The sequence below is a fragment of the Vespa mandarinia genome, chromosome 2 (genome assembly GCF_050613455.1).
Source record: "Vespa mandarinia isolate Hongniang chromosome 2, ASM5061345v1, whole genome shotgun sequence".
NCBI lineage: Eukaryota > Metazoa > Arthropoda > Insecta > Hymenoptera > Vespidae > Vespa > Vespa mandarinia.
The window spans coordinates 15,539,067-15,557,500 of NC_140811.1; the positions used below are offsets into that span (position 1 = coordinate 15,539,067).

The 18,434-nt window shown below is 41.0% G+C and overlaps 1 protein-coding gene and 1 long non-coding RNA gene across 7 annotated transcripts in view; one reads left to right on the forward strand and one right to left on the reverse strand.

The window, feature by feature from the left end:
* MESR6 (misexpression suppressor of ras 6) overlaps positions 1-18,434 on the forward strand; it is a 450,575-nt gene that overhangs the window by 323,401 nt on the left and 108,740 nt on the right. The window lies entirely within an intron of this gene.
* LOC118441519 (uncharacterized) overlaps positions 8,751-18,434 on the reverse strand; it is a 17,430-nt gene continuing 7,746 nt past the window's right edge. For 3 of the 4 annotated variants that reach the window (XR_014981844.1, XR_014981843.1, XR_014981842.1), the window contains one exon: positions 14,269-18,301. This is a non-coding gene — a long non-coding RNA (uncharacterized LOC118441519). Of the gene's footprint in view, positions 8,893-14,268; positions 18,302-18,434 lie in introns of those variants that run through there. The other variant, XR_014981841.1, reaches the window with a different exon arrangement.

Consider the following 18,434-nt stretch of genomic DNA (forward strand, 5'->3'; position numbering starts at 1 on the left):
CTTTAATATCTTCAGGATGATCCGAGAAATTCTTGAATGATTTAACACAAAGATCCTTTCGTTAGATCGAAAAGATACATTTCAATCTTCTTAATACATTATCGTATCGTATCGAATCGATGAGACCGGCAAGTAAGCAATGCTCGTTAACTAAAACTTGCTCGTACGAAGGCCCGCGAAGAACTGAAGTGTAGTCTCTCCGTAGCCATCGGGGTAGAAGCACGCACGCCAAAGACACACAGCCCTGTGATTTCCCCTACTTCTTCCAAGTCTGGCCGCGACAGTGACGCCTCTGCCGGTGAAGAATGACACGACGACGACTACAACGACATTGCACAGGAGGAGGCCCAAGAATAAGAATAAAAAGAAGTAGTAGAAGAAGAAGTAGTAGAAGTAGAAGTAGAAAAACTAGAAGAAGTAAAAGTAGAAATAGAAGTAGAAGAAGAGGAAGGAGAATTGAAGAAAAAAGTCGAGAGAAAGAACGATGAGATGAAAGACAGGATGACATGATCCAGACACTACTGCAGACTCTTTTCTCTGCCTTCCTCTTTATCATCTTCTTCATCATTATCATCATCATCATCTTCTTCTTCTTCTTCTTCTTTTTCTTCTTATTCCATTTAGGGAACGTTTGATCATGAGAAAGTAAAAGTATTAAAGTAAATACGACTTTCTTTGCACTCCTCTTTCATTCTGATTTACCCTATCTCTCTCTCTCTCTCCCTCTCTCTCTCTCTCTCTCTCTCTCTCTGTCTTTCTATTTCTTTTAGCTAGAAGAGATTATAAATTTTAATTAATGAAATATTTAATAGATCATTATATAGTCGATATATGCGCATCGATTATCTACGAGGAAATTATATCGTTCTCGCTTCGTAGAATCTAACCACGGTAGCTATCAGAGACGATGACAAGAGTGGACGAGGAGGAGGTATGAGCGTAATCGACGATGATCTCGCGTTCAGGAGGAAAGTCGAGTCAATTGAATGATTCGATTATCGGCCGATTAATACTATCGATCGCTCTTCGTTCGTAGTTAAATGCATTAGCCCGGTCAACGCGCGACAACTCGCTATATGAGGAATGACTCATAAATATGATATTATTATCATTCAAATTATTATTTAAATATAAAAGCAGCCAATCAATGGAGTTTTCAATAAGTTTCTCGGATAATTTCGCTTGTTATTCGCGTTCGCCAATGAGTAAAAGGTAAAAGAGATTGTAGAAAACGACGGATGATACCTAATTTGGTAAAAGGAAGGAAGAGGAAGAATCGTTTTACGACGAGCGAAGAGACTCGTAAAGTGGCAACGCTGCTGCTCGTGTCGATGCCCTCTTCTCATTCCCTCTTCTTCTTGTAGATTCTCTCCATGCGTGGGAAAGTTTTTTCTCCGAAAGAGAGGACCTGCACGCCCGCATCAACTCGACCTCGATGGTCCACGTTTGACCCCGATTCTCTGTTTCTCTCCCTTCTTTTCCTTTTTTTTATTTTTCCTTTTTTTCTTCCTTTTTATCCTTTTTTCTTCCAATTTAAGTCAAGCTAAAATTGAGCGTTTTCTTTTTTTGTTTTCTCTCTATCTTTTTTTTTTATTACCCTACCCACTCGGGTCCTTTTATAAAAAAAAAAAAAAAAAAAAAAAAAAAAAAAAAAAAAAAAAGAGAAAAAAAAAACAATATCCCGATTTTTATGCCAGTGGCATTTGTTAAATTTATCAAATGCAATCTAGAAATTGATAAGTTCGATTTTCGAAACTCTTCTAAATATACACGAAAGAAAAATTCTAGACGTCGAGTTAAAAGTTAATGGAACGATATAAGAAGGAGATTTTAAAAGAAGAAAAAAGATTACTCGATGGGTGGTACAAGGATAGGAGTATGTAATTAACGTTAGTCAAGGCTCTAAAAATTTACACGTACCTTGAAGGAGATCACAAGGAGAGCTCAGATAAAAACTGGCTATCTCTCCATCGCTTTGTTTTTTTTTTCACCCCTCCCCCCTTCGTTTCCCTCCTTTTTCTTTTTTCTTTTTTCTCCTTCTTTTTCTTTTCTTATCGTTGGTCTTTCCTTCGTTGTTTTAACTCGATTAGAATATATTTTTTTCCTCGACGATTACGAAAACGAATAAGACGATCGAGTTCGAAGGTGTTATATCAAAGAAATAGTCGAAAGGTCTTAGGTTTATAAGAGGAAAGAGACGTCTGTAATATCTCCGACGTATGGAAGAATGGAAAAGAAGAGAAGGAAAATAAGAAGTGGAAGAGGAAGATGAAACGAAGAGAAGGCAGAAAGCAAGTGAGTAACAGAGTGAGAGAGAGAGTGAAAGAGAGAGCGAGAGAGAGACAGAGAGAGACAGAGAGAGAGAGACAGAAAGAGAGAGAGAGAGAGAGAGAGAGCCCTCCGGGAGATCAAGGTTGCAAAGTAACTCTGATGACGCAATCGCCTGCAGCTGCATCCGGCGACATCTAATTGCTCTCGCCTCGTCATGCCAGCGGCATTATATATCGTTGCCGAGCGATGTCTCTCTCTCTCTCTCTCTCTCTCTCACTCTCCTACTCACTCACTTACTCGTTTTCTCGCTAGCTCGCTCCTCACCCACTGCCATTCGCTGGACCGAGGATGATCGTTTCTCCCGGTTCGTCTTCGTGCCAAGAAGAGACTCGAAGAAGGAAAAGAAAAATCTTGCGTTCGGACGTCTGACTCATTTCGCGAGACCTACTGTGACTACGAGTTCACCTTCTGATTTGTGGGTTTCTCGAGGATCGACCAACTACAAGCTTGCACTCCCGTTTTAACACTTTAATCGTAGTCCTCCGGTCTTGTCAACGCAAACGACGGCCAATCGATCTTCTTCGTTCTACCATGTCTTTCCTTCTCTTATACTTCTACCATATATTATCGAAAATGCACTAAAACTCGTTGGATCCTGTCGTTTCTCTCATACTCGTTCTCTCTCTCTCTCTGTCTCTCTTTCTTTCTTTGTTTCTATCTCTCTCGGACGCCGAGAGTTGCCTCTTCTAATTTTACTCACACTAACACTTCGAAAGTTTCCTGACGGCTATGCGGAGGAGAAGTAGCGATATATTTATTTCTCAGCGCGTAGGAATACGTTCGTTTCTGTCGAATGAATTATTCAAGTAACGTTCGCGAAGAATACCGGTTTTACTTCTTAAGGAATATCTTCTTTTAAAAGAAAAACGAAAACTTGTCATCGATGAGTTGGCATACGGCCGCGTGAAAAATATCGAATCCGCGTCCTCTAAGGTAAGATAAACTTAGTCCCTTTCTTTCTCTCGTAAAATACTCGAAGAAACCATCGTCCACAATAATAATCCTCTTTCTGTTCGGTATCGATCTCCGCGATCGCGGCTCGCGTACGGACGTAACTGCGTTGCAATTTCAAAGATGACTTGGCGAATAAACAAAACTATTCGCGAATCATTCCGCTGCCGTCGATGGAACTCGTTCGCGAGGTTAACCAAAGAAAGAAAGAAAGAAAGAAAGAAAGAAAGAAAGAAAGAGAAAGGGAGAAAGAAAAACAGAAAAAGAGAGAGAAAGATAGAGATTCGATATAAAGATTCGATTGGATCGACTTGAGAAGGAACATGGTGTTGGACCGGTTTCAAGGTGAACGCCAAAGATACTTCACGTTCGGTAGGCATTAAAATCGACGCGAAGAACGACGTGGAAAGTGCCTAGCGTAAATGTCCCATATCCATCAACGTTTCCCTCATCTTCCCTGAGATGAGATAAGAAACGAGGCCGAGCCTTTTAAGCAAGCGACGAGATACGTACCTATCTACTATCAGCACTTAGAATAAATAGAGTTCAGATAAATGGAGTTCTATGGTATTTCGACTTCCTATCGCTTACCATCGCGCTGGACGTTCGATTCGTGACAGAAATAGCAAGGAAGAACTCGCGACCGGTTTCACTTCCATTCAGACGTCCTACCTCCTCGCAGTGAAGACGACCGGAAAACAAATCGATTTTCACGCAGAATCATTCGTCTCCGTAGAGACGAGAAGCGAGCACTGACATTCGCGACGACAGTTCGGGGTGCCGCGGCAATCAAACTTGTCGAGAAAACGAGATAGGGATGGATAAAGGGAGCAAGAGAGAGAGAGAGAGAGAGAGAGAGAGAGAGAGAGAGAGAGAGGAGAGGAGAGGGTGCGTTCAAGCGTTGGCACATCTCCTACGAAATTATGAAACTCGCTGGAAGCCGTGGCCATTACTCGGCTGCCAAAGGGAAAAAAAAACGAACTAGTAGAAAGACGCTGAATGAGAGGGAGCGAGATAGGTAGAAGGAGTTCCTCCATGCCGTTACGACACGTAAAGCGAAACTTTAATACTCGCTTGGCACTCTTCTTCTCGAAGAATTCGACGCAAGGATACGCGCGTAAAAAACGCCTACGTAGATGTTATAGGTACTTGTTTCCTCGTCGAAGGGAAGGATAAAGAAAAAAAGAAGGTAGGAAGAGAGAAGGACCGGCATCGGCCCTTCGCCTTTACGAATATGCTCGATCAGTTCACTCCCTGTCTCTTCTTTCGTCCCTCTTCTGCCTCTTCTTGGCACGAAATATGGATAAGATTTCGTTCGCAGTACCGGAGGTATTGAATCCACTAATACTACCATAACCGTCAACACCAAGTCAGGACTGTAAGATAGTACGACGGTAATCCTTCGGAAAAATACTAAAGCTCCTTGCAACGAGATATTATTCCAGGCTAACAAGGTGGATATCGAAAATTACCCTATAGAGTACCATGGCTAACGTGATCGACCGTGATGGGGTTTAGATTTTTTTTACTCTTCCCCGCCCCCCCTTCCCTTCTCCCCATTTATATGAAATAACAAATATTATATAAAATCCAATTTTTTCGTTAATACATACTGGTACGTCGATTTATGAGAGAAAAATATTCTTATTAGAAAAGTATTCTTATTTTTTCATTCTTAAGTTACCTAATTAAGTTTAATTCTCCTGTTAAGTTCAATAAGTCCTTCTATTTTTTAGTTAGTCCTAAGTTTTTTAAATTCAATTTCTTTCACAATCAAAAAACACAAAGACTTGATTGATAAATCGAACAGAATAGAAAACTCATAAAAGATCCAGAATTTCATTTATTTGCAGATTATTAAGGAAGCTCGATAAGAGAAGAGAGAGAGAGAGAGAGAGAGAGAGAGAGAGAGAGAGAGAGAGAGATAAAACATGTACAATATGGAGTGCAATGGTGCGCACAAAAGTTCCTCGTGTCAATGCAATCGGGAATCGCGATTCTGGCATAGTACGCTGTAGACACGCGTGTCCCCCTTGCGTCTATACGTGTATATATGCGTGTTTGCGAAAGCCCTGACGACCTTTCGAAAAAAATCATGGATGGAAAAGGGAGAAAGATGGAGAAAGAGAAAAAGAGAGAGAGAGAGAGAGAGAGAGAGAGAGAGTGAGAAAGATGGAGAAAGAGAGAAGCTGATGGTGGTCTGGGAACCCCTCTACGTTAATGCCACGTTGCAGAGAGCAGCGTGCTCGCGTGTACACCCATGTGATAGGAAAAAGGGGGTGGGGGGATGCACACTGCAAAAGTGGGATGAAAACCCCTCGAAATCGAATCAATTAAGCCACGTGCTACCCCACCACCCTGTACCCTCTGACGTTCGAAGCCTAACGATTGGATTCGATTGGGTCGATCGAAAGCTTTTCCCAAAATGGAGAAAACTCTCTTTCGGTATTTCATACGATAGGAGGTAGGATGGATGGTATGGGAGAGGGAGGCGTTGGAGGGGGGCGGGCTGTAGATGGGCTTGGGTTAGTTGGGAATGAAAAAAAAAATACTATTTTTTTTTTCATTCCCATGGAAAACGTGGCTCGTATCTCGCGGCACGTTTATCGAGAGCGAGCGTGAATCATCGAACGAAATCTAAATCCGCGAAAGAGAAAGTTACGACTTTGGGGTGAAGCTTGCCGTGAGCGTAGGAATGTTCTGAACCAAACGGAACGTAAAGTAGTTATAACTTGTACCCTCCGAGGTGAACGTAAACTTTTATAGATACGGAATTACGAGGGAGAGAGAGAGAGAGAGAGAGAGAAAGACAGAGAGTTGGGATGGACTATGGCTATCTCTCTAACGTCTCGATCTAACCTCTCGTGTCGGTAAATTCTATGGGAATAAGAGTATCGATAAACGTCACTTCGTTCGACGGTCCAGCGAATTCTATTTTAGATTATCTATATCTCAGAACTCGAATAAAGCTTTACGTCTATCGACGAGAACAAAGAAGTTAGTCGGTAGATGTTTATCTTGGCCTCGTATATCTATGTGTACCTATGTATGTATGTACATCTTCTATTCTCAGGGCACTCGTTCCATCGAGGTTTTACGCGATGCACAATCCTCTTGTACATATTGCATCGCGCGTTCCTTTCTTGCATTAATATTCTACGGACAAATATTTGAGTCACAATCATTGTGAGACAACTAAGTTATTGCGAGACACTTGACGCGACGGCATGAATATTGTATAACAATGATAATCGATGGCCTTGGCGATTCGAAGGAAAGTAAGAAAGGAGGCGATGGTCAAACGTTACGGACTTTTTTTTCCTTTGCTTTCTTTTTTTTCATATATATATACATATATATATTGTTTACTTGATTTTACAAACGGATGTGCCTCATATTGTTTTTCTATAAATGAGAAAAACGTTTCGTAGCGTTCGCCAATCATTTCAAAATGTTCCCTAGGAGATAGACACTCGATCGCGATAGGAGTAACATCGAGTTTAACACGAAACGAACGGACGCGTAAAATGATCGCCCGTTTTGTGGACCTCCGATTTTGAATCCGCGTTAACTTGCACGCGCGCCCGCGCGCGCGGCCTTTCGTCGAAACGCGTCCGTCCGAATCGGTTTATCGCTCGACCGCCTTTTCGAACGATCGTTCGACTCGGCTTTACTCCATCCGGAAATGGAATTGTACTGGGGTTGCACGCTCTTTCATCCACCTACCAAAACCTCACCACTGTTCTCTGTTGTCCCATTTTTTTCTCTATCTATCTATCTATCTCACTTTCGCGCTTATTCTATCTCCTCCCTTTCTCTCTGTTTTTTTCCCCGATTTTTCACTTCTTTTTTTTCCCTCCTCCATCCAAAATACACAGATGTACGAGCCGGTATGTCCCACGTTGGAGAGTAAATACGATGCCACGTCGATTAAAATGTCGCGGAATCTCGTCCGCTCGCGAACGCATGCGGTTTTTTGTCCGCTATTTGATTCTCTCTTTTTTTTCTTTCTTTCTTTCTTTTTTTTTTTTTATTTTTTTTTCCCCCGTAATTCTAGTCTCCCTCTCTCGATTTCCGACATTTTTCAAACGTATCGTTTGTTGTATATCATTGTCCCTTGTGTTTCTTGTTACAAACTCGTTATGCCACGTGCTACGGAAGGATTAGAAGGGTTTTTCGATGAATCCTTCTACGAAAACTTAATCTCATCGAAGTTAAAGGCCTGAAGGAGATGCAACCAAGCGAATTTTTAATCAGATCTCATCGGCACAAGGCCAGACGCGTTGCCGCGACGACTAACGTGAAAAGTAAAAAAGGGGAAGAAGAAAGGGAAAAAAAAGAAAGAAGAAGAAGAAGAAGAAAAAAGAACAAGGGAAGGGGAAATAAAAGTGTAGAGAGGGAAAAGTTTTGGTAGGATAGTACGAGAGAAAACGTCGAAACCCCATAAAGTCCGGGCCATCGGGCTCGTACCTCGTCGACGAGCTGCCGGGCTTCGGGATGACCTTTCTCGTTTATTTAATTATCGATCGAACTTTAGCACACGTCCCACCACCCTCGTGTCTATGCGTCGACGACACGACGATTGAACGAGAAAATTTCACGTTCGTGAATATCTTTTCATTTAATTTTCTTTTATTTTTCTTTTAATAAACGTCCACCTCGCAAATAGAGATTAGATTATTTGTGTTTTCGTATCTCTTTTCCCAATTAAAAATAGAAAAGAGAAAATAAAAAAAAAAAAAACTTTTAAAATGATTCGATATATTTAAAACTCAAGAACATCTATCTATCTACACTGTGTCCTTTAGTAATAAGTTATTGGAGACTTAATCAAGGGTTCACGTAGGTGCGTGTAAGGGTGGGGATAGGGAAGGGCACTCTTTTCAAGCAAGCAAAGCGGGGCGGTCTGTTGGTAGTACATCGCATACGCGGCATTTAGTGTTGGGAAGTAAAAGGGGCCACCCTCGCGGCAAACGAAGCGCCATTTTTATTGTGAACGCACCACGCCCGTAACCAGCCTCTCCCATCCTCTTTCGTACGCTCGCTCGTTTGCTCGCTTGCTCGTGCGCGCACACACACACACACACACACACATACACACTCACTCACACACAAACACACACCCTCTCGTACGGTCCAACTTCAACCCGACAATTCGCTCGATCGTTCGATTCGTGCCGTTTAGTCTCGATGCGTGCAAACAAGCGATTCTTTTGATTTTTTTTATTCCTTCTCTCTCTCTCTCTCTCTCTCTCTCTCTTTCTCTCTCCATTCAGACGGCCTAGATTTCTATTTTTAAAAATTACCTTCCCATAAATTTCTAATCGCCAAACAATACTTATTATTTTAACGCCACTATATACTTAATTATCGTTTAAATTTACTATCATAATAATTTTTCCAAATTTGCATCGTATTTTTGAACTATATCCTTTATTCAGAGCTTAGTACTATTAATAAATATTGTTTTATCACTTTTATCTTTCTATATGTCGGTATCTCGTTTACCCGCAAGCACGATACACAGGAAAGAGCTCGAATGAAAATGCTCCTCTACGCATGCAATCGTCAACACCATACCCGGCGTGTATTGCTCGACTAGCTGCATCGCTAGAAGAAAAAAAAAAAAAGTTGTTAACCGACGATTCGATTTAATTACCGGCGTCCCGACGCCTCCCATGCGCGTTTCGAGACACGCCTCGATGGAACGCGAAATCGTTCATTGTTTCGTTCGCGCCCGATTTTCTCTTTCGAAGCGATCGTTAATTACGAGGACGCAACGAGACACCATCTCACTTTCTCTCGATTCTTTTTCTCTTTCTATTTCTATCTCTTTTAACACGCTCGTTCTCGCAATGGCCGAGGGTACGAAGGGAAACCCTGGGGTCGGCTCACCTCGTAAACACGATCCAACGATCCATCGTTACACGGGGAAGTTAGCATCCCCCTATTAGCATATTATAGCAAGAGCGTATGCATGTGAGAGAGAAAGAGAGAGAGAGAGAGAAAGGGAGAATGCTGGCACGGTAGGCAGTAAAGTAGACAAGTAACAGTCACCACGGGTAATCTCGCTCGCAGGGTACGACACGGCGATAATCATAACTCCACTTGCACGACATACAAATTGTTAATTTGTGCTGCGAACGCCTCTTGGAAAGCTCGACGAAGCAAGCTTCGTATATCGTCATACGTTTAAGACGTCTCTACGACGAACGAACTATGTTCGATCGTATCTCTCGAAACTCGTCGAATTTTATATATCATTCTATCCTTGATAAAAGATACAGTAAAAAGAGGAAAATCGTCAATGGATAAAAAGATATTGCTTGTATATTTACAAATGAACTTTCCGTCAAACACAAACGAAAAGAGACGGGAAACATTTGGTCTATCGCATTGAATGATGATCGCAGCTATCGATCTCGTTCCGCGTTTCTTTTTATTAAACTCGAGCGACGGAGCGAGTTCTTCTCGAGTCGAGTTTAAGCGTATCGATGACGAGTCGCGCGCACAAGGCGCCAGAAGCTATAAAATCTTACGTTTTTTGTAGAAAAACCGGTATTATAATGAGCGATGTTCCGACAATCTTCTTTGCTCGATCGGTCACTCGCTCAGGTGCACGCGGCTCTTCTCTTATCCATCAATATTTTTAAACTAGTCTCGAACAAGTTTCAGGTTGAACGGGCGACGATATCAGGGCCTGATAGAACTTGTCGTATTTTATTGGGACTGTAAAGGAAGCCTGATTTAATATCAGTTGTAAACACGTATGTGTTCGCGAAAAGCTCTTACCCGAAGTTCTCTCTCGTATACTTTGGGACGCTTTTATGTTCGTCAATAACGCAAAACTCAAAACGCACCGGTGATTATGGCCTTCCGCGAATTTAAATTGCCAACGTCTTCGCTCGTATCGCGTGACACCGCCAACGACCGCAGTTAACCGCGAGTCTTTTCCCTCCTCGTTGTTTCTTTCATTTCTTTCCCTTTTCTCTATTTCTTTTAACTTTCAAAAAGAAAAAGAGAGAAAGGAGATAAGGAAGATGAGAACCTCGAACCGATGATCTAAACTACGAAGAAATTCCTCCTTTAGAAGGAAGAAATGCCTAACGAGTTTCACCGATTTTTCTTAAATAAAACGATTCCGATTCGTTGCCGTGTCGTTATTTCTTTTATCCCTTTACCGCCAAAAAAAAAAGAATGTCTAATCGCCGAACGTTTCTTTTACGACATTCCCGTATTCACCTTAATCCTGTTACGGGCGGAGATACAAAACGAGAGATTTCCTTTTACGATCGCGCTTCGATCGGCATGGATCGTTCTTTATTTTCGTATCTTTCTCTCTCTCTTTCTCTTTTTCTCTCTCTCTCTCTCTCTCTCTCTCTAGTTCTATCTAACACACTGTATTTTCATAACGTGCAAACAAGGGTATAACGCCATAGAAGAAGGCAAAAAGGAAGAGAGAAGGGAAAGGTGGGAGATAGTGAAATATTCGAAGGAAAGGAACGAAGTAGGTGGTGAAACGATGTCGATAAAATCGAATCACCGCCTACCTTAAATTTCATAGGGAACAACGAATAGCGGCCGAGCGGTTGTCCATTAAATTCCGCCATTTTCTATACAACGGGAGGGGTGTCTCGGTTCGTCGCAACCGAAAGTGAAGGCGTACGTGCTCGTCGAACGTATATATCTTTTATATGCGTGTGTGCGATAGTTACTCGTGGTAAGAAAAAGGGGAGGGAAAGAGAATCGGAAAAAGAAGAAGATAAAGGGAGATGTACGCGGAGATACGTACTCGCTAAGAGTAGTTACGTGAGAAAGGGAATCAGAGAGAGAGAGAGAGGGGAAAAAAAAAGAGAGAGAGAGAGAGAAAGAGACGAAAGAAAGATAGAAAGATAGGTAGATAGTTAGACGGATAGAGTAGAGAGAGAGAGAGAGAGAGAGAGAGAAAGAGAGAGAGAGAGGGAGAGAGAGAGAGAGCAGAAAGGGGAGGGGAGAGGGAGCGATAAAAAATAAGGTGTTATCGCAACGAGGAAGTCAGCGTTTCGCGGTTGCGTGCTCGGCGTGAGATGACGTCAGACAAGATGGCCGCGGCCCTCTCTTTCATCACGCGAGGCGCGCCCGCGCGCGCAAACGCGTCAAGCGCAATGACATCGAGGAGGTTACGGGCCAGATTAAATAATTAGGTAGGGGGAGGAAGAGAGAGAGAGAGAGAGAGAGAGAAAAAGAGAGAGGGTGATGCGGTCAGGGGTGAACGAAGGCGGAAAAAGTGTCCAAGAGGATGGACGCTCGTTTAATAATAATCTAAAAGCCAACGAACGATACTGGCCTCAACTTATCGTTTCTTTCGTGCGAGCTAAATAAAATAAAAATAAAGAAAAAAAAAAAAAAAAAAAACAAAAAAAACAAAAAAAGAAAAAAGAAAAAAGAAAAAAAAAGAAAGAAAAAAAAACATATTGAAAAGAAAGAAAAGAAAAGAAAAGAAAAAGAAAGGATAGAGAAAGAAAGAGGATAAAAGAAAAATAAAGGAAAGAATAAAGCAAACTCCTCCGAGTTTCGAGACGATAAAGTGTTCTCGATAAAAATGGGTTCCAAAAATAAACGGCGGCCGTCGGCGGCTATCATTATCCGCTTTCGGTTTCGACACTTTGTTCTCTCCCACTACGATCGCTCATTTTCACCTGTGCCCACAATCGATGGCTCGCGCGTGCGCCTGTGTTCGCGCGCGTTAACTGGAAATAACGTTGTTTGTTGTTTCAACGATGTTTGCGCAATCCGTAGTAAGTAGATAGGTAGATAGGTATATATCTACTTGATATTAATGATTAGCGGCGAAGCGTTGTTGGATTTCGTATCGAACGATAGAGAAAAGATAAACTCGTTCTCGCGCTATAAATGTTTCTTTCTCTTGCTCTCTCTCTCTCTCACTCTCTCTCTCTCTCTCTTACTTTTCACAATGAATAAATCAATGGGAAAATGGCGTATTCGATATTTCGACGCTCAAAGTAAAAGGCCGTTGTTATCGCTATTGCCATTGCTGCTGTTGTTGCTGCTGCTGCTGGAGGCAGACCGATAAATGTCTTTTTTCTGTGCCTTTCTTTTCCCTTTCCTTTCTTTTTCTGTATCTCCTTCTTTGTGTTCCAAACCTCTTTCCTCCCCCTACCCTCGACCTCTTACAAAAGTTAACGACATTTCACGGCAAGCGGCTTGCGATCACCACGTCTTTTTCTACATACGTTATTGATAATCAATACGAATCAATATTCAAGATTATCTCGTCGATTGCGAATTCGATCGGCAAAGGCTTACCGACGCTGAGAAAGGTGATTGTTAAAGATCAACTGTTAACGAAAGTTAACATCCAGTTAACGACGCGACACGCTGAGCCGGTAACCCATAAACGAGAATACACGGATGCGCGCGCGCACGTACATACACAGAGGGGGTCGCGAAGAGGGGGGAGGGGCCGCGGTGGGAAGAGGTAGGCAGATAAAAGGAAAAAGAAGGAGAGAGATGGAGAGTGAAAGAGTTACGAGGGAAAAAAGGGGAGGAATTCGCGAAAGCCACCCTTTCGTATGCAAATTACGGGACACCTGGAGCTAAAAAGGCCGCATGCAAATTCGTCCCAGGACCATTCGATCGGGGCCCGAATTTCCTTTCCCCACGTTACTGCAGTGCTTTTACAAGCTCTGACGATTTTCCCTCTCTCTATTCTTTATCCTATCTTCTATGTAAAAAAAAACGAGTTAACGATTCGTTAATTTCCAACAAATAACATTACTTATTCAAAAATCTCATTGTCTATGATCTTCTATCTTGGAACAAACGATAAACTAACTCTCTCTCTCTCTCTCTCTCCCTCTCTCCCATTCCTAAGTCTCGCTCACGTTCACTAAAGCAGCATAGTTCTCGCGATGCATCGTGCCATTCAAGCTAACGAGCGCGCGTCTACTCGATGAAATTCAAACTATCTACATACCTAACTGAAAGAGAGAGAGAGAGAGAGAGAGGGAAGGAGAGAAATACCGATCGAACTTAGCGATTAGAAAAGTTCTAACACGTAATAGGCAGCTCGTGATATCGACGATATCGATAATTTCGTGACACCATCGTACACAAATAAATTAATATTATAAGATAATGAGATAATTCACGCGGAATCATCATCGTGATGCAGATGATCGTGAGCCATCTCGAACTTCCTATCTCACCATCCTCCTCCTCCTTCTTTCCCCCCTCCTCTTTCTCCTCTTCCTACTCCTCCTCTTGCGCCACGTCGTTAAAGATAATTTATTGCCCGCTCTGTTGCGCCGCGCCATAACTCATTGCATTTTGCCTGCAACGTATCTCAAGTTATTTGTTCTATGGAAACGTATGCATGCCGACTTATAGCGTGTTTAGGCGAGTCGCTTGAACGCGCGAACGACTCCTACCGTTTTCCCTCTTTTCGTCGCGTTCGTTAACTCCTCCTGCTCCTCCTCCTCCTCCTCCTCCTCTTTTTTTCTTCTCATAAGAAACGAAGATGTAATCCACATCATAAGTATCATCAATTACGCATTATTCGATATTAAAGTTATTTGCTTTATTTTCAAACGATTAGTATGTAAATAACGAGACAGTGAAGTTGTAAAATGAAAACGTCATTTAAATAATATCTTTCTCTATTCCTCTCTTATCTATGTATATTCTAAAATATACATTTTCTATCATTTCAAATTTCCTTTTGACATCATGATTCAGAGAGCGAATACATCAGCCGCAAAGTAATAATCGTCAACACTCTCGTAAAAGAAATTTACTTGATTACCTTTATTTAATGACCGGATTCGCGTGCATACCTCGTTTGGCACTTCCACAAGAAACATTGCTTGCCCATATATATATATATATATATATATATATATATATATATATATATATACATATATACATGCATATATATATATATATACATATATATGTATATATATATATATGTAGAAGTATTCACCTAAACGTACGTATTTATCGTCGAGACGTCTTGTCGCTTATACGCCCATCCTCCGTCCCCTTTCTTCCTCTCTTTTACGATATTCACTTCGCCATTCGCTTCTAGAGAGATCGCGAACGTTTATGTGTACTCGAAAGAAGACGAGCTAACGAACCGTTCTCCGGTGCGTTCAGCCTAATTATTTTCCACGATAACGAGCGTGACACGCTAATTGACGAACCACGAGCCAGCGGCTTCTCCTGCTATTCGTCTCATTCGCGATATCCCTGAAATGTTATTTCGTCTCTTACTTTACATCTTACACAAATTGCACTGAAGTACTACTGCGATCTTTCTCGTTTCTTTTTACTTTTTTCCCCCCTCTTATTTTCTCTCTCTCTCTCTCTCTCTCTCTCTCTCTCTCTCTCTGTCTCCCATACACACACACACACACACACACCCTCTTTCTTTTCTGCTATTCTAGTGAGAATGGAAGAGAAAGATATACGAAGAGAAATCGACATTAATACAAAGAGTGAGTTTTTTTTGTTTTTAATAGAAAAATTTCATTTTAAATACGATCGATTATTTGTACGTTTATTTAAGCTCCTTCTTCTTTTTGCTATGGATAATCACAATGACGTTTTTCTAATCCCTCGTAATATGAGTTTCTGTATCTCCTTAATCGTTGACGCGCCATTGTGAAATATTTTTTCGATCGACCATTACGTTTACTCGAAATTATATCCTTCCAGGAAAAATTATCAGAGGTCAGTACAATTAAAATTTATCGTTCCTTAGGTGAGGTTTTTACTCGGAAGCAAAAGGAAGGAATTGGAAAAATTCCAATATTTTTCTCGAACGATACAATTTATAATGCCGTAAACATTGATAATAATCACGCAATATAAGAAATTATCGAGAATCGAAATATACTTATGGTATAGGTATTCCAATCGTACGGAAATAAGAAATAATCTTATTCCCATGGCGTTCGATCTTTTACGATCGCCATTTACGATACGAACTTAACGCAGCGCGAGCGCATCGCGTTTGCCGATCGATAATGTTTTTACTTAAGTTTGCGTGATGTTAAACCTCTCGTCAGTCTTATCCTCTGCCTTCCATAATCCGCTGCCCTCTCTCATCCAACTCTTTCTCTCTCTCTCTCTCTCTCTCTCTCTCTCTCTCTCTCTCTCTCTCTCTCTCTCTCTCTGTTTCTCTCCTTCTCTCTCTTCCTCCCTCGGCATTTATCGCTATTGCGTGCACCGTGCTACATGACGCTCCGGAATTTTTTAATGGTGTCCCATTGCGCGAAGGTTCGTTAAATTTCGCGAAGAAATACGGCCTGTTCTACCGGTATTCGCAGTCGTAAACTCGTCCCGGTCTTAAATTCTCTTTTCTTTTTTTTTCTTCTTTTTTATCTTTTTTTTTTTTTTTTTTTTTTATTATCTTTTCCCTTTTTTCTTTTCTTTTTCTTTTTTCTTTCTTTCTTTTTTTTTGTTTTTTTCTTTCTTTCTTTTTACATAAGAATAAGCCCCCTAAGAACTCTTAACAGGATCATTATCGTTATTAACGTCATTGTCTCGTTAGAAAGAAAAGAAAAAGAAGAAAAAGAAAGGGGAAAGAGAGAAGTAAAATTGTAGGGATCGAAAGGGGGAAACGTAAACGTAGTACATCGTATTTAAGGTAGGTCGTGTGTTTACCATAAAATAAAACATTGTTCTTACATATGTATATGCACATATGTCTATAAACCTAAAGTATAGTTATCGATAATTTCAAAGAAAACGAGCATGCCAAGGAAGAAAAGAAATATTTTAATCTTCACGTGTTCTTCGTTCATCGAAGAAAATAATAACAATGCGCGATATGAAAACGTTATAATACGAAAACAATGTAATTAATGTTACGAATTTATAGTAGAACTTTGTTATCGTTTCGTCGAGAAACTCATCTTTCCCTTTTTTTTTCTCTTTTATCCAAATCAGTAAAAACGAAGTGATTGGCTCGAATCGGTGGCAACAACGGAACTTAAATCATGGAATCGAGACACGAGCTCTCCCCGTTCATCGAGTCATTGGCCCCGGCTACCCAGCGATAAAGTCGAACGTAAATCGTTATCTTTATTGTGGCACACGATCCACTCTTCCTCTCTCTCTCTCTCTCTCTGTCTTTTCAGTACATCTGGATTTCGAAATCGACGTTGCTCCGAGAGAAGCAACACTTTTTTCTTTCTTTCTGCCGCTTGTTTTTTATCGCGAACCAAACTGAACTAGCTATCATCTTCTTCGTCTCCCTTTTTTTCGGTCATCAGTAAAGAAGTCAAAGAAGTAAAAAAAAAAAAAAAATAAAATAAAATAAAATAATAAAGGAAGAAGAAGAAGAAGAAGAAGGAAAAAGATAAAACGGGGACCATGGTGCGCTTCGTTTACTTTTTAACGAATACCAAAAAGTCGACGATCCTGACTATTTTATTTTGGAAACGATTTCGAATGAATTTTATGTGAAGTGAAAGAGAAAGGAAAAAGAAAGAACAAAAAAGAAAATAAAAAAAGAAATAAGAGAAGAAGTGAAAGAAACGAAAAACGAAAGCAAAAACAATTTTGAAAATTCATTATCAAATTATAAAGAGAATGACAACTCGACGAAGCGAGTTATTTTCAAATCTTTCGAGTTTCTATATTTTACGACTTTCCATCGTGGCTCTTCTCCTTCTGTTTCAGTTTATCTCTCACTCTCTCTCTCTCTCTCTCTCTCTCTCCTCTTTTTCTTTTTCTTTCTTTCTTTCTTTCTTTCTTTAACATAGAAACGAAGCCGCAGCACGCAAGGAAAGTCAAACGTTTCCGACATACGTACATACAACTCTAGCGGCAGCGATGGCTCGTGTGAGCGACCAAGCGACGTCCATAATTAATGATAATTGTTCAACTAGCTTGATGACTTTAATTAAAGGCAGTTCTGCAATTCCGCGCGCGCTGCGAGCGTATCTCTTTTCTCGGTCGAGCCCGTCCACCCCCTCGGCCTCCATACCACTTACTTCTCCTACTCCGCTTCTCCCCGAGCCTCATTTTTCAACGTCCCTCCGGCGTCATTAACGTTTCAATGGCGAAATATCGTGCGTTGCTATCAAGCTCTCGCTATTAATTTTTATATCGAATGTAAAAATTGATACATTGTTGGGAAGAAAAAAAGAAAAAAAAAAAAAAAAAAAAAAGAAAAAAGAAAAAGAAAAAAAGAGAAAGGACCTTTCGTCAAGAATTTGACATCATTTTATATTAATTTCAAATTATTTAGATATATTTAACTGTCGAACGTTTCAAAGGAAGACCGCTCGAAAAGAAAATACAAAAGGGAGGAAGGAACTCTACTAGGATAGGGATTTATTTGATCCGTGACACGGCCTGAAATAGCCGGAGTACCAAAGTCGAAGTCAAAGTTATGGTCTCTTTTTCTGCCATCTTCGAGATTCCTTTTCTCGAAAGCCTTTTGCAGAGAAGAGAAACGCCGCGCGCTCTCGGGTCCTGCCATGTGTTTCGAATGAATTTACATGACGTCCCACCGTGTACCTACGTCACTTTTTGCGCTTGTACGCGAACGCGTACGTGTGCGTCCGTATGCTGGCCAGCATGTGGGCAGAGATTCCCTGCAGCGGCAGATGTTGGACCATCTTCCCGTGGCCCCTTCGAGATATGAAACTCGGCATGATTATACCCTATCAACCACCGAGAGACCAGGGCCGTATCGTTTGGCTCCTATACTCTCTCTCTCTCTCTCTCTCTCTCTCTCTCTCTCTCTCTCTCTCTCACTCACTCACTCATTCACTTTTTCGTATCTTCTTCGTTGATTATTCGACTTTTGCCGATTACACTTTTAACTCTCATCTTTCGATCAAATTCACATAGGATAGTATTCTTACTATAAAAGCGATGAATGCGTCATAAATCGTAAAGTAACTCGGCATCCCCCTTTGAAATTTAACGATCAAACTATTCTTACCGTCCGCACGCGAAGAGACGCGCGTATTATTCCTCTCCGCGAGCGTGGCCGTGTCTGAAACAGAAAAGAAAAATATACCTTTAGAGGATCCTCGATGATATAAAAATATTTTCATAAATCGTTCGTAGATGATTATTATTTTTCAAAAGGGAACAACTTAAAACAAAAAGTGTCGCGTTTTAACGGA